The following is an 11,369-nucleotide window of genomic DNA, read 5'->3' as shown; positions in this document are numbered from 1 at the left end:
TGAGATTTCCCTTTTGTGCAAAAATTGACTTTCTTGGTTCGTTTATCATGTTAGATCTGATAAGTTTGTACAGTACCACCCCGGTGATTTAGGCTGATCAATCATCATTCTTTATGTTAAAGTCACATCTTCAAATACCATTAATGTCTCCCACGCAGTCTTTTTTTCCTTTTCAAGCAAAGAGAGAACAGTATCACAACCCGTCATAAGGTATTGGTCAGAAATAAAAGTGTGTGATCACTCATTGCCTAGTGCATTTGAAAGGCCATTGATAGATATTAATCCAAAGATTTTTGCCTCCCCAAATACAATCAATAGTTCGTCTGCCCCTTTGTTACGGAATAGCGAAATACTGGTAGTTTTAAAGCTGCTAAAAGAAGCAAGGGCAACATTTAGGGGAAAGGGAATACACAGACGAACCCAGGATTAAAAACATCCTCAAAGATGGGAAAGTTTTCTGAGAGAAATACAATTTTGAGTACAAGGTAGTTGAAGCAACAAATGCTCAGGATGTTTAGTGTTATCCACCACTTGATGATGTTTCAAGTTTAGCACCATGTTTACACGAAGAGACTGACACTAGAATCAAGATAGATGTGTCTGATGCAGTGAAACATAGACTAAACTGAGTCATGACTCAAACAGTCGATACTGATGTCATTGCTGTTTCGCTATTCCGTGACATAGGGCAGACAAACTTTGGTTTGCATTTAGAGGGGGAAAAGTATAAGATATATATCAATCAATGACCTTTCAAATGCACTAGGCATTAAAAGATAACACGTTCGCTGGAAAAGGAACTGCGTTGGTGACATTAATGGAGTTTGAAGATGTGACTATAGCATTTAGAATGATGATTGACCAGCCAACATCACCATATGGATTTGATGTTTAATGTCATTGAAAACGATACGTGGTTTTGTTGGAAGATAAAAAAAAAAGAAACAGATTAGGTTAACAAGGCAAGAAAATATGTGTTTTTGCAGAATTTATTAAGATGTGAGAAACAATACCAATGTCTTTGTAAATGTTGGAAATCAGCTCTCCGATTGTGAATTGCGGCCTACTGAGTATGCTGATTGGGTATTATGTCCTTACCTAAATAAAATACCTTGAAACTGAAATACGAGTGGATGAAGTCTTGGATGCGTATGGTAGTTATAGCAACAAATGGTCAGGATATTCTATCTTATCCACCACGTAATGTATTTCAAGTTCAGCACCAAGTTCACATTTAGAGGCAGACACTAAAATCATGGTGCATGTGTCTGATGCAGTGAAACACGCACTTAAACGAGTCATGATTCGAACAGTCGTTAATGATGATGTTGTCAATACTGTTTCGCTATTCCGTGACATAGGGGTAGACGTTGTGTTTGGGAGGGCAAAAGACTTTGGATTAATATCTATCAATGGCCTTTCAAATGCACTAGGCAATGAGTGATCTGGGTGATCTGAAACACTTATTGTTATCCATGTCTTTACCTGTTGTGATATGGTTCTCTCTTTGCTTGAAAGGGGGGAAAAGACTATGTGGGAGACATTGATTGCATTTGAAGATGTGACTTTAACAAAAAGAATAATGATTAATCAGACTAAATCACCAGGGTTTTACTGTAAGATCGCACAAACTTAGCAGATGAGTATAACATGGTTAACGAAGCAAGAAAATAACTATTTGCGCAACAGGGACGGCTTTTCGAGGCTATTCCCTCAACTTGGTGTAGTCTTTTCCAGCATGTAAATAATGCAATATCCTTAGGCAGGTGTTTAGGGAGACGAGCTTGGGATTGGCTCTTATGCTACCCACTCCAGGCGGGGACAAAGAGGATAACTTTTGAAAAACTCTTTGTGAGGCCTCATCATTTTGTCAAAAGCTTATACATTGTGGATGTAAGAAAGGATTCCGCGGTCATTTTTAATGTGGAAAATCGGGTATCCCGTGCACTGCGATGTGTGCATGTCATGGTGACTGTGAATAAACATGTATTCTTGGCCAAATAGTAATAATTTTAAATAATTTTTAGTACTATAGTGATTTTATTTTGTTTTAATCAATCTATCCAAAACTCTAAATCGAAGAAATAGATTGAGGACTCATCTTTGAAATTTACGTCATATTTCTAACCGGAAGTGTCAACTTTATATCTAAATATTTACAACATGCTAGAATAAGTGGTTTTTAGGATAACTTTAAGCCAAAAGTTTAATGACCAGCACAAAATAAAATCATTTCTTTACATATTGAAAAAAATGAAAATTTGAATAAAAAATTGATATTTCTCTGTCCGCCATTTTGGATATACCCGGAAGAAAGGGTTTTTAAGACATATGTCTTATGCATTGTATCCATCAGAAACACCAAAGAAAGGTTCATACACAATGTAATGATAGTAGCAATACGTTAAAACACATTTCAGTTACCCTCCCTAAAAAATAAGCTTATTTAAGTACAATGTCAGCCATATTGGATTTTAACCGGAAGTTGGGTTTCTGAAGACATCTAATCTATTTAATTTATCCAAAAGTAGTAAAAAACAAAGGTCTGTACCAAATATTATGATAGTAGCATGATAATAACACATTTTTACACGCTAGCCTTCGATATTGGGCTGATTTAAGTATGACGTCCGCCATTTTGGATTTTACCGGAAGTGAATCATTTTTTTCAAATGCCTCCCTATCTGAAATAAAAGAGTAATAGTTGAGGAAGGTCTATGCCAAATTTCATGCTTGTAACAGGATGTGCACAATTCGTCTGAAATATGCTTGTAGCCGCCGGACTAATACTTCAAGACCATCGTGTATTATTTGTGAAGTTATCAACAAGGTCTTGGTATCTTCCGATGAACTTTTTTAGAAAAAGAACGAGACGTTCTTTGACATACTCCTGGTTCATTAACTTTCTGCTCAGACACTGGTGACGTTTAACAAAGTCTTAGTAGGAGCTGCAAGCTCCTGAATACCGAATAAGTTGGGAAATGTATATCCCATATGCAGGTGAAGTTGATATATTGCTACTAAGGTGGGGGAAATTGATAATTTCAAAATTAAAATTGTCTCGTTTGTCATAGATTCTAGTACTGAGATGACCGTGTATGTGAAATTCGAGGTATAAGTCTAAAAATTAGGCGGAGGAAGCCGTGTCTGTTGTTTCTAGTTCTGGGGAATATATTAATGGAACCCAATCATAAAAGTTTGGATTGTTAATGGAAAGAACATCATCATTATATCTGAATGTGAAATTGAATGATCTGGCTTCCTTGATCTTATACACTTGTTTTTGACAAGTGTCTGAAGGAACTCCGACTCATATCAAAATAAAAAGAGGTCGTCAAGAAGAGGCGCATAGTTCGTTCCCATAGAAATGCCGACAATTTGTTGAAAAAGTCTACCTCCAAATTCAACAAATATATTGTCAATCAGAAACTCCAGCATACTGATCACTTGTTCCTCGGTGTAACATGTTTTACCTTTTTGTTCACTATTTACAAAATATGCCTTATGGTATCCCAAAGTAATAAATTTATAGCGTATGCTACCATTTTTATGTTGAAAAGCTTTGTGGAATATTTCTTTTAGACGATTTTTCAATTTCTCATGGGGAATGGTGATATACAGAGTTGAAAATTTTTTGACACAACTAATTTCAGAAAAAAGATCGAGATTTAAAATTATCCAGAAGTTCTTTAGAGTTTTTGAGAATCCACATATGGTTAATACCACTACGCAAGTAAACAGTTTCACCGTATTTCTGAAGACCCTCTTTCACTACGGACAGAATTTTGTGTTCAATTAATGGACAATTTTTTTAGTCGTACATGCAGATGAGCCGGCAATGTACCGTTGTTTGTACGGAAATTTGTGAAGCTTATGTATCCAACACAAACAAGGTAAGTCCTCCGATTGACATAAAAGTTAGCAACAATAGGTCACCGTATGGAAAATAATAAAGCTTATTTCATTTTTGTTTTAAATACATTGTTTAATAAAAGATATATTTGTAATTATACATGTTTTTATTTACCATTTCAATGAATATTATTTCATGAAGAAATCTTCATAACCAATGACACATATACATAATGCATTTGAATTTAATCGTTAATCCAATAACTGCCAAATATTTTTTTAAATGCTCATATTAAGAAATAACAGTGTAACACAGTTGTGAACCATTTTCTAAAATTTCATGTTTAAATTTATTACAGTTATCATAACAGTGCTGTCGGTGGATGCCCCAATGGCTTTCTTAGTGTTTCTACTGCTGCCGTCCAGAACAGTTCTTCGCCTACGCCTATTGGATATTTCAGACTTGATGCACTGTCTAAAAGGGCTCTGAGTTGATTCGTCATATGTTTAGAATCAATATTTTTAAGCATAATCAATAAAAACACATCCCTTCCATGCCGTCGTCTTCTCTCTTGAACAACATCAACCTCCCATTGACACCATTCACTTTTCGCAAAATCATTTGATAAAATAACAACCACTTTCCATGATTTCTCTAGATAGTTATTTATATTTGCAGTAATTGATTCCCCGATTTCAAAATCTCTATGATGAATGCAAAGTTTCATTCCCTCGTCTTGTTCTAGTTTCTTTAGAAATGTTTGGTGAACCCAATGGCGATCTGCATCACAATATACAACAAATGCATGATATTCGAAATCATCTGCATCCTGCAAAGGGAGATAACCTTTTCTTCTGTTATAATTGATTCTCCATAGGTATAAATAGTTTTTAATGTTTGTTTGACACTTCATTATTATCGCAAATATCACAGCTAATACTGTTGCTGACAATAACAAGATAATTACCGTGGTATAAATAGGATTCCATGGGGGACACTCCTTAGACGAGTTTACATACTTTTGAAGTAACGTTCCATCAAGCGATGGTGGCGACCTACATTTATATAGCGTTGGATAACTGAGAAGTTTTACTTTAGTTGATTTAATCTATTCTGTAAACCTAAGTTGATCACACGTGCATACAAAAGAATTATAGCTCAAATCCAGAACTGTTAACGATTTGAGTACGTTTGCAGGAAAGGTGTTTTTGTTTATAATTTTGATGAAATTATCTTTCAGGTTGAGGTTTCTAAGAGACGTCATATTCCGAAATATGTCACTACCATCATTCCAATCTGACAGTCTGTTTGAACTTAAGGTCAATGTCTCGAGTGTTTTTAAGTACGGGAAGACATTTTTTGGAAGAATAAAAAGACTTGTTGAGGATATTATTAAATTTTTCAGCCTTACTAAAGGTGAAAGTATTTGCTGCATTTTTGTTTCGTTTTTAGGGAAAAAATTATGTTCTAAGTTTAGAAAACTTAGATTTGGTGACGAGGAAAAAATAGTCTGTGGATTAAACTCCTCTCTATCAAAATGGAAATTTGCAACGTCCATATACAGATGTGAAAGAGATGAACTATTGAACGCATAGTCGTCTATTTTTTGCAAAGGGAAACCTATTTTCGAGAGTTGTAAAGAATACAAAACTGGGAGGGATGCGAATATATTTGACCGAATTCTCTTCATTGGTATTCTGTTGAGTAAAAGCTTTTTCAATTTTGGCAAACATTGAAAAGCTTTTATTCTTATATCCCCAATGTTATTATCGCTTAAATCTAAAGTATGTACTTTTTTTACTAAACTGATACCTCGTCTATCCTTTGTACACAATTCCGGAACCTTTGGGAGAAGATTTTCATTCAAACGCAAATCCACTAAATCCTTCGAAACGCCTTTTAAATCAATATGTTCAATCTCATTTTTATTCATATACAGCTTTTGCAACTTTTTTAATGGTGAAAATGTCGCACTCTGTAGTTCGGAAAAACTGTTACCATATATTCCAATAGTTCGTATTTCACTGTATGAAAAACTAGTAAACATATCGACTGGAAGGAAAAGCCAGTTATTATTTTTGAAATATAAAGATCGGAGATTTCTTGTTTTCATTTTCCCAACGGATACCTTAATTACATTCATTGCTAAATTTGTTTCTTGAACTATACTCAAACTATCCAGATATTTTAAATTGACAAACGCATCTTCATGAATAAACGTAATAAGATTGTTATCTAATGTTAATTCTTTCAGTCTAATATAGGTCAAATTCTTGAATCCATTTTTATCAATATTCGTCAAGTTTGTTCCACTCATAATAACAGAAAGTATCATTTCTGGAAATTGTGGAATGTAATGCAACTCCCGTCCCCTACATACAGCTTGACGTTTCATTGAACGCCTAATTGTGCATTTACAATTCTGGTGACATTCCTTCTGCATTACATACCCTTTGCCTATATTTAGGTAACACACCGTCAACACAAAAAGGACGTAAATTCTCATTTCAAGAATTACCTGAAATAAAGATCAACCAAATATATTTAATGTCATTTCGCTAGATTAAAAGTTAAAGGGGCACTAGTTGGCAAATGTATGTTCACCGATTTGACTTAAATGCTCATATTAGATTGATAACCATTGTAAAACATGTATCCAATTTCCAAAATTCTAAAACCAACGATTTATAGGGCAAGGTTACGATACTATGTTTGTGTGAATTTTAGCCTAGAAGCCATCTTGTCAACTATCGAGATTACCCCGAAAACAGCCGACGGTCTTATCACACGATATCAACATAAACTTAAATACAATAGATAGTAAATGGAACTTGTACACATGGATCTGTCTATGTTTGTTTTATTTCAATTTTAAAGTTTAACAAATAAGTGATGTCTTTTTGGTTTTAACTGCATAAGAATTTCTGATTTGTGGATTGAATCAGTCAACCAAATGATTTACCTTTGTTTAACTTTGATTAGGTGACATTTTTTTCTTTCTTTTAAAAGTCTGACACGTCAATCATGCATATACGACTTTTGACGATAATAGGTGGTGCAGGTGTTTCTTGATGTGCGATTGAGACTTAAGGTGGTACCCAAAACTTTCACTAAAATTAATTTGGCCCGTTTAATTTTCATAAAATTTTGACACAGTATTTACTTTGACCCTTTAACAAAAATATAAAAAATTCAAAAAATTTGAACCAACCATTTAATCAGAAAAATTACACTGGTTATATAGCAGTTTGACAAACACTTATTTTGATCATTAACATGCTTAATATTCCCTTAACAACACAACGTCATTTGAACGTTCTGCTGATTTTACAGAGTTATCTCCCTGTAGTGTTATTTACCACCTTAATACGTGTTTACAGTGTTATTTAAGCGTTGAATACCTTTGCATTTCTACTTTACCTATTTTTTCCTTTATTGAGAAAGTTTACAACGTACAAAGTTTGTACAACCAACTACAAAAACATTTTGTTCGGCGTCTTTCTGCATAAACTTTCAACTACACAAATGGTGTTTTTTTTTTGTCGTCCTTATTGGATTTGTTCGTTTGTTTGTTTTACTATTTTAGTAAGATGTATGTGTGTGTTATATCTGTTATATGTTTATACAGTTTTCTTAATCCCACTTGTAATATTAACCTACCATGTATGTTTGGTTGCTCTGTACCGATTAGGAATATGACGTTTGTTTTAACGCATTCCATAAGTAGATAACGTTCGACTTTTTGTAGTTTGTATAGCTTTCTTTTCTTCACATTAACCTTGAAATATGTATTTTGATATCTTTATTAACTAGACGTTTTTGATACCATTTCTTTGATTGTTCTTCCATTTGATATAACTTTGAGCTATTTCTGTAAGAAACGCGGTACTTGTGATCACTATGTTACAAATATCCTTTTTACAAAATTTAATAATTTATTATTTCGCTGCTTGTTTAAATACTTTTATTTTTTTTAAATCGTCTCTGAAAATAAATCATTGGACGACTCACACTATAGCTATTGAAATGAGATACCACTTGTTTAAAATTTAGTGAAAAGAAAACATGCAAAGAATCAGAAACTAATTAAAAGAGTTCATACCTTGTTCAATACAAGTAGTGGATTACGAAGTTCCAAACTGATCGATAAACTCAAACTAAATTGGACTTCTTATTGAATATTTAGAGAGGCACTTGTCCAGATTGTATGACGAACTAAGTTTATAGATAATGTCGATTGAATCTTTACAATCCTTTTACTGAACTTGTTTTTTTTTTCCAAATTTAATTCTTCCTTATTTGAGTTGAACGTATTGACATTTATATGTTGATTTCTAATAATACAATTTCCACATTATAAGTACTTTAAACAAGGAAACAATTCAGTTGTACTCTTTAAAACATCGTAATTAAAATTACAATAAGTTTAATAGAGAGTGTTATTGGGCTTTTTGATTTTGTATTACACACTGACACTCATTCTTTAACTTTTAACTTACCGGATATGCAATTTCCTTTCATTCATTTTCTAATTACCACCTGATACTTTACGTATAGGATTTATCTCCCTTTGACTGTTCAGCCTCGCAAAAAAATAAAACGCCTTGATGACCCCATCTCAATCATATAATCATAGTCACCCGTATAATAATAGTAGGTGGATTCCGTTTAAAAATAAAAAATAAACGTCCTCAGTTTCATAGATCCTAGGCAAAATGTTTACTACTTTCCTGTTGAGTTAACAGGATTTCTGTAGTAAAAGAAATATTATAGATGGAATGCTGGACTTAGTAATTTTGTTCAAGTTTCTTAGGAGGAAATTGGACATAGAAGATTTTGTTCAAATTCATCAAGCGGGAATTGTACTTAGAAATTTTTTTCAAACTTGACATGTATGATGAAGAAATTGTTCTTCCTGGATATTTTTTTCAAATAAAAAAAATATTTCATCATTATTTTTTTGAAATTTGATAGTGATATGAGAGAGTGATGATTATTTGGTCAATACAGGCAGTGTTTGTACCAACCTAAAATCCCGCATTGTGAAGAGTCTTAGACACGGTATTATTCAATCATAAATTAAATAAAAAATATAATCGAATATAATCATTTTACTTTTTAATATTTACGTACAACATAGTGTCTATAAATTGATAGTATTGTTAGGTAATTTATGATTTTGATTATGTAATTTAATAAATGTGTAGCTATTTATATGCACTGAAACATATGTTAAGTGACTAGAATATATATACTTATTTCACTAACAGTATTTAAGACAATATTTTTTTTTTATTTTCAAGAATTGCAGGTTATAATTTGTTTATTTACAAGCACATGTATCTGTATTTAATTAATATAATACACAAATATTATTTCCTGTGATGCAGTCTCTTTCCTATCTAGATAGAAATGTTATGTCCATATGTTTCCATTTATCTTTGTGAAATGGACAGGATATGATATGTACACAAGAGTTGGGGCCCAATGAAGAAGACCACATGGCTTTCTACATTTCTCGTAAATTTCTACAACTCAAAATATAAAGATATTAGATAAAAATTTGTTAATAATTTTTATTTATTATTATTATATCAAATATTGAAGATTTAGGTAAATAATAGTATGATTAGGGAATCATTTCAAGGAATCAAACAACTCCCTTAACAACCCCCACACTGGTCAGATTCAAAATTTGAACTTGCAGATATTACAAGCAAATATGTCTAATTTATCAGCAACAAAATATGAATTTTACAATGGATGTTACCATGTAGAGTTGTGTACTAAAACGATCCAAAGTACTCTATTAACATAAAAATGTATCCAATCGTTAATTATATATATCCATTTTTAGATGGTGCCGTTCCCTTGTCACCATCTTACGGTTCCTATATCTCAACTTGTACGATTCCCTCGTATATATAACAATGTTTTAGATTTAACGAGAGAAGTTTATGTATTCTGAAAAATTATTTCACCAGGGTTTTCTATATCACAAACTAGTCAAAACATTTAATAAGTTTTATCATCGGTATAAGAACATCATTCATAAATATAGCTCAACATGCAGACTTCTTATACGTTCAGGTATTTCACATCCAATATTTTATGGAAATATTCTTTATAAAGCACAAAAATGTCAGTATTCACCACAGAAGCTAACAAAACCTATAAATAGACTCATTAAGAAGGGATATAGTTACGATACTGTTGTCAGGTCATTAAAGATTGCATATTTTGGCGTTAATATTGATTCACTTATAGGGTCTTTGCATCGGAACTAAACACATTCATTTAAAAAACCAGTTGTAGGCATGACATGGGTTATGTTCTTCTCATATATGTTATGATGGTATGATACTAAACCCATCACGGGAAGGATTGTGTCTGATATTCAGATGATAAAGACTTAATATTTCAATCAGTTTAATTGAAGTTTGGAGCTGGCATGTCAGTTAACTGCTAGTAGTCTGATGTTATGTATGTATTATTATCATTTTGATAATTTTCTTTGGTTACATCTTCTGACATCAGACTCGGACTTCTCTTGAACTGAATTTTAATGTGCGTATTGTTATGCGTTTACTTTTCTTCATTGGCTAGAGGTATAGGGGAGGGTTGAGATCTCATAAACATGTTTAAACCCGCCGCATTTTTTCGCCTGTCCCAAGTTAGGAGCCTCTGGCCTTTGTTAGTCTGTATTATTTTTAATTTTAGTTTCTTGTGTACAATTTGGAGTTGAGTATAGCGTTCATTATCACTGAACTAGTATATGTATTTGTTTAGGGGCCAGCTGAAGGACGTCTCCGTCGTTGTCTCTTTGACACATTCTCCATTTCCATTCTCAATAAATTCTTTCTCCATTTCCATTCTCAATGTATTCTTCTGTTGACTTGACTGTTGGATTTAGGAAGATTGATGCTTTCATATATTTTGGATTAAATCTTTTGGTAAGTACTAATTATGAACAAGTATTTCCACCATTATGAATATTATGAAACTGCTATTTCCTTCAAATAAGTTGAGTCATATATAAAGGATCTTCTTCACCATGTTATGCATCAAGAAAATAACTATAAGACCATGCATTGTTTTCTAAAAAAAAAATTTTTTCTATATAAGACTGGTATTTGCTCTCTGATCGGGTTGTTGTCTCTTTGAGACATTCCCCATTTCCTTCTCAATTTCATTTCTATATTTTGAAAAAATTATTATCACACTATCAGTTTAACAATAAAATTTTACAACACATTCTACATTTAGTAGAACGCGCATTGCTTCTAGACTATATATGCCTATTTTTGACTAAATTTGTTCATGCAGCAGAGTAGTCATCCACTAGCAGATACCATCTTTTCTATTATTTATAGATTAAAGAGTTAAAACAGGTCTTTCCTAAATTGCACGTACGTAACAGCAACTAGAAAGTAATTTCACATATTGCAAAACTAATTAGTTATTGTAAATCCTTATAGCTTGTTGTTCGGTGTGAGCCAAGGCTCCGTGCAAGTGT

General features: G+C 32.7%; 1 pseudogene; it reads right to left on the bottom strand.

Moving 5' to 3' along the window:
• Positions 1 to 4,116: 4,116 nt before the first annotated feature.
• On the bottom strand, positions 4,117 to 8,079 carry LOC139494919 (toll-like receptor 3; annotated as a pseudogene).
• Between the last annotated feature and the right edge of the window lie 3,290 nt (positions 8,080 to 11,369).

Source organism: Mytilus edulis, chromosome 11, assembly GCF_963676685.1.
Source record: "Mytilus edulis chromosome 11, xbMytEdul2.2, whole genome shotgun sequence".
Classification (NCBI taxonomy): domain Eukaryota; kingdom Metazoa; phylum Mollusca; class Bivalvia; order Mytilida; family Mytilidae; genus Mytilus; species Mytilus edulis.
Note: the sequence above shows the minus strand (reverse complement) of the source record. Positions and strands in the feature narration are given on the sequence as shown.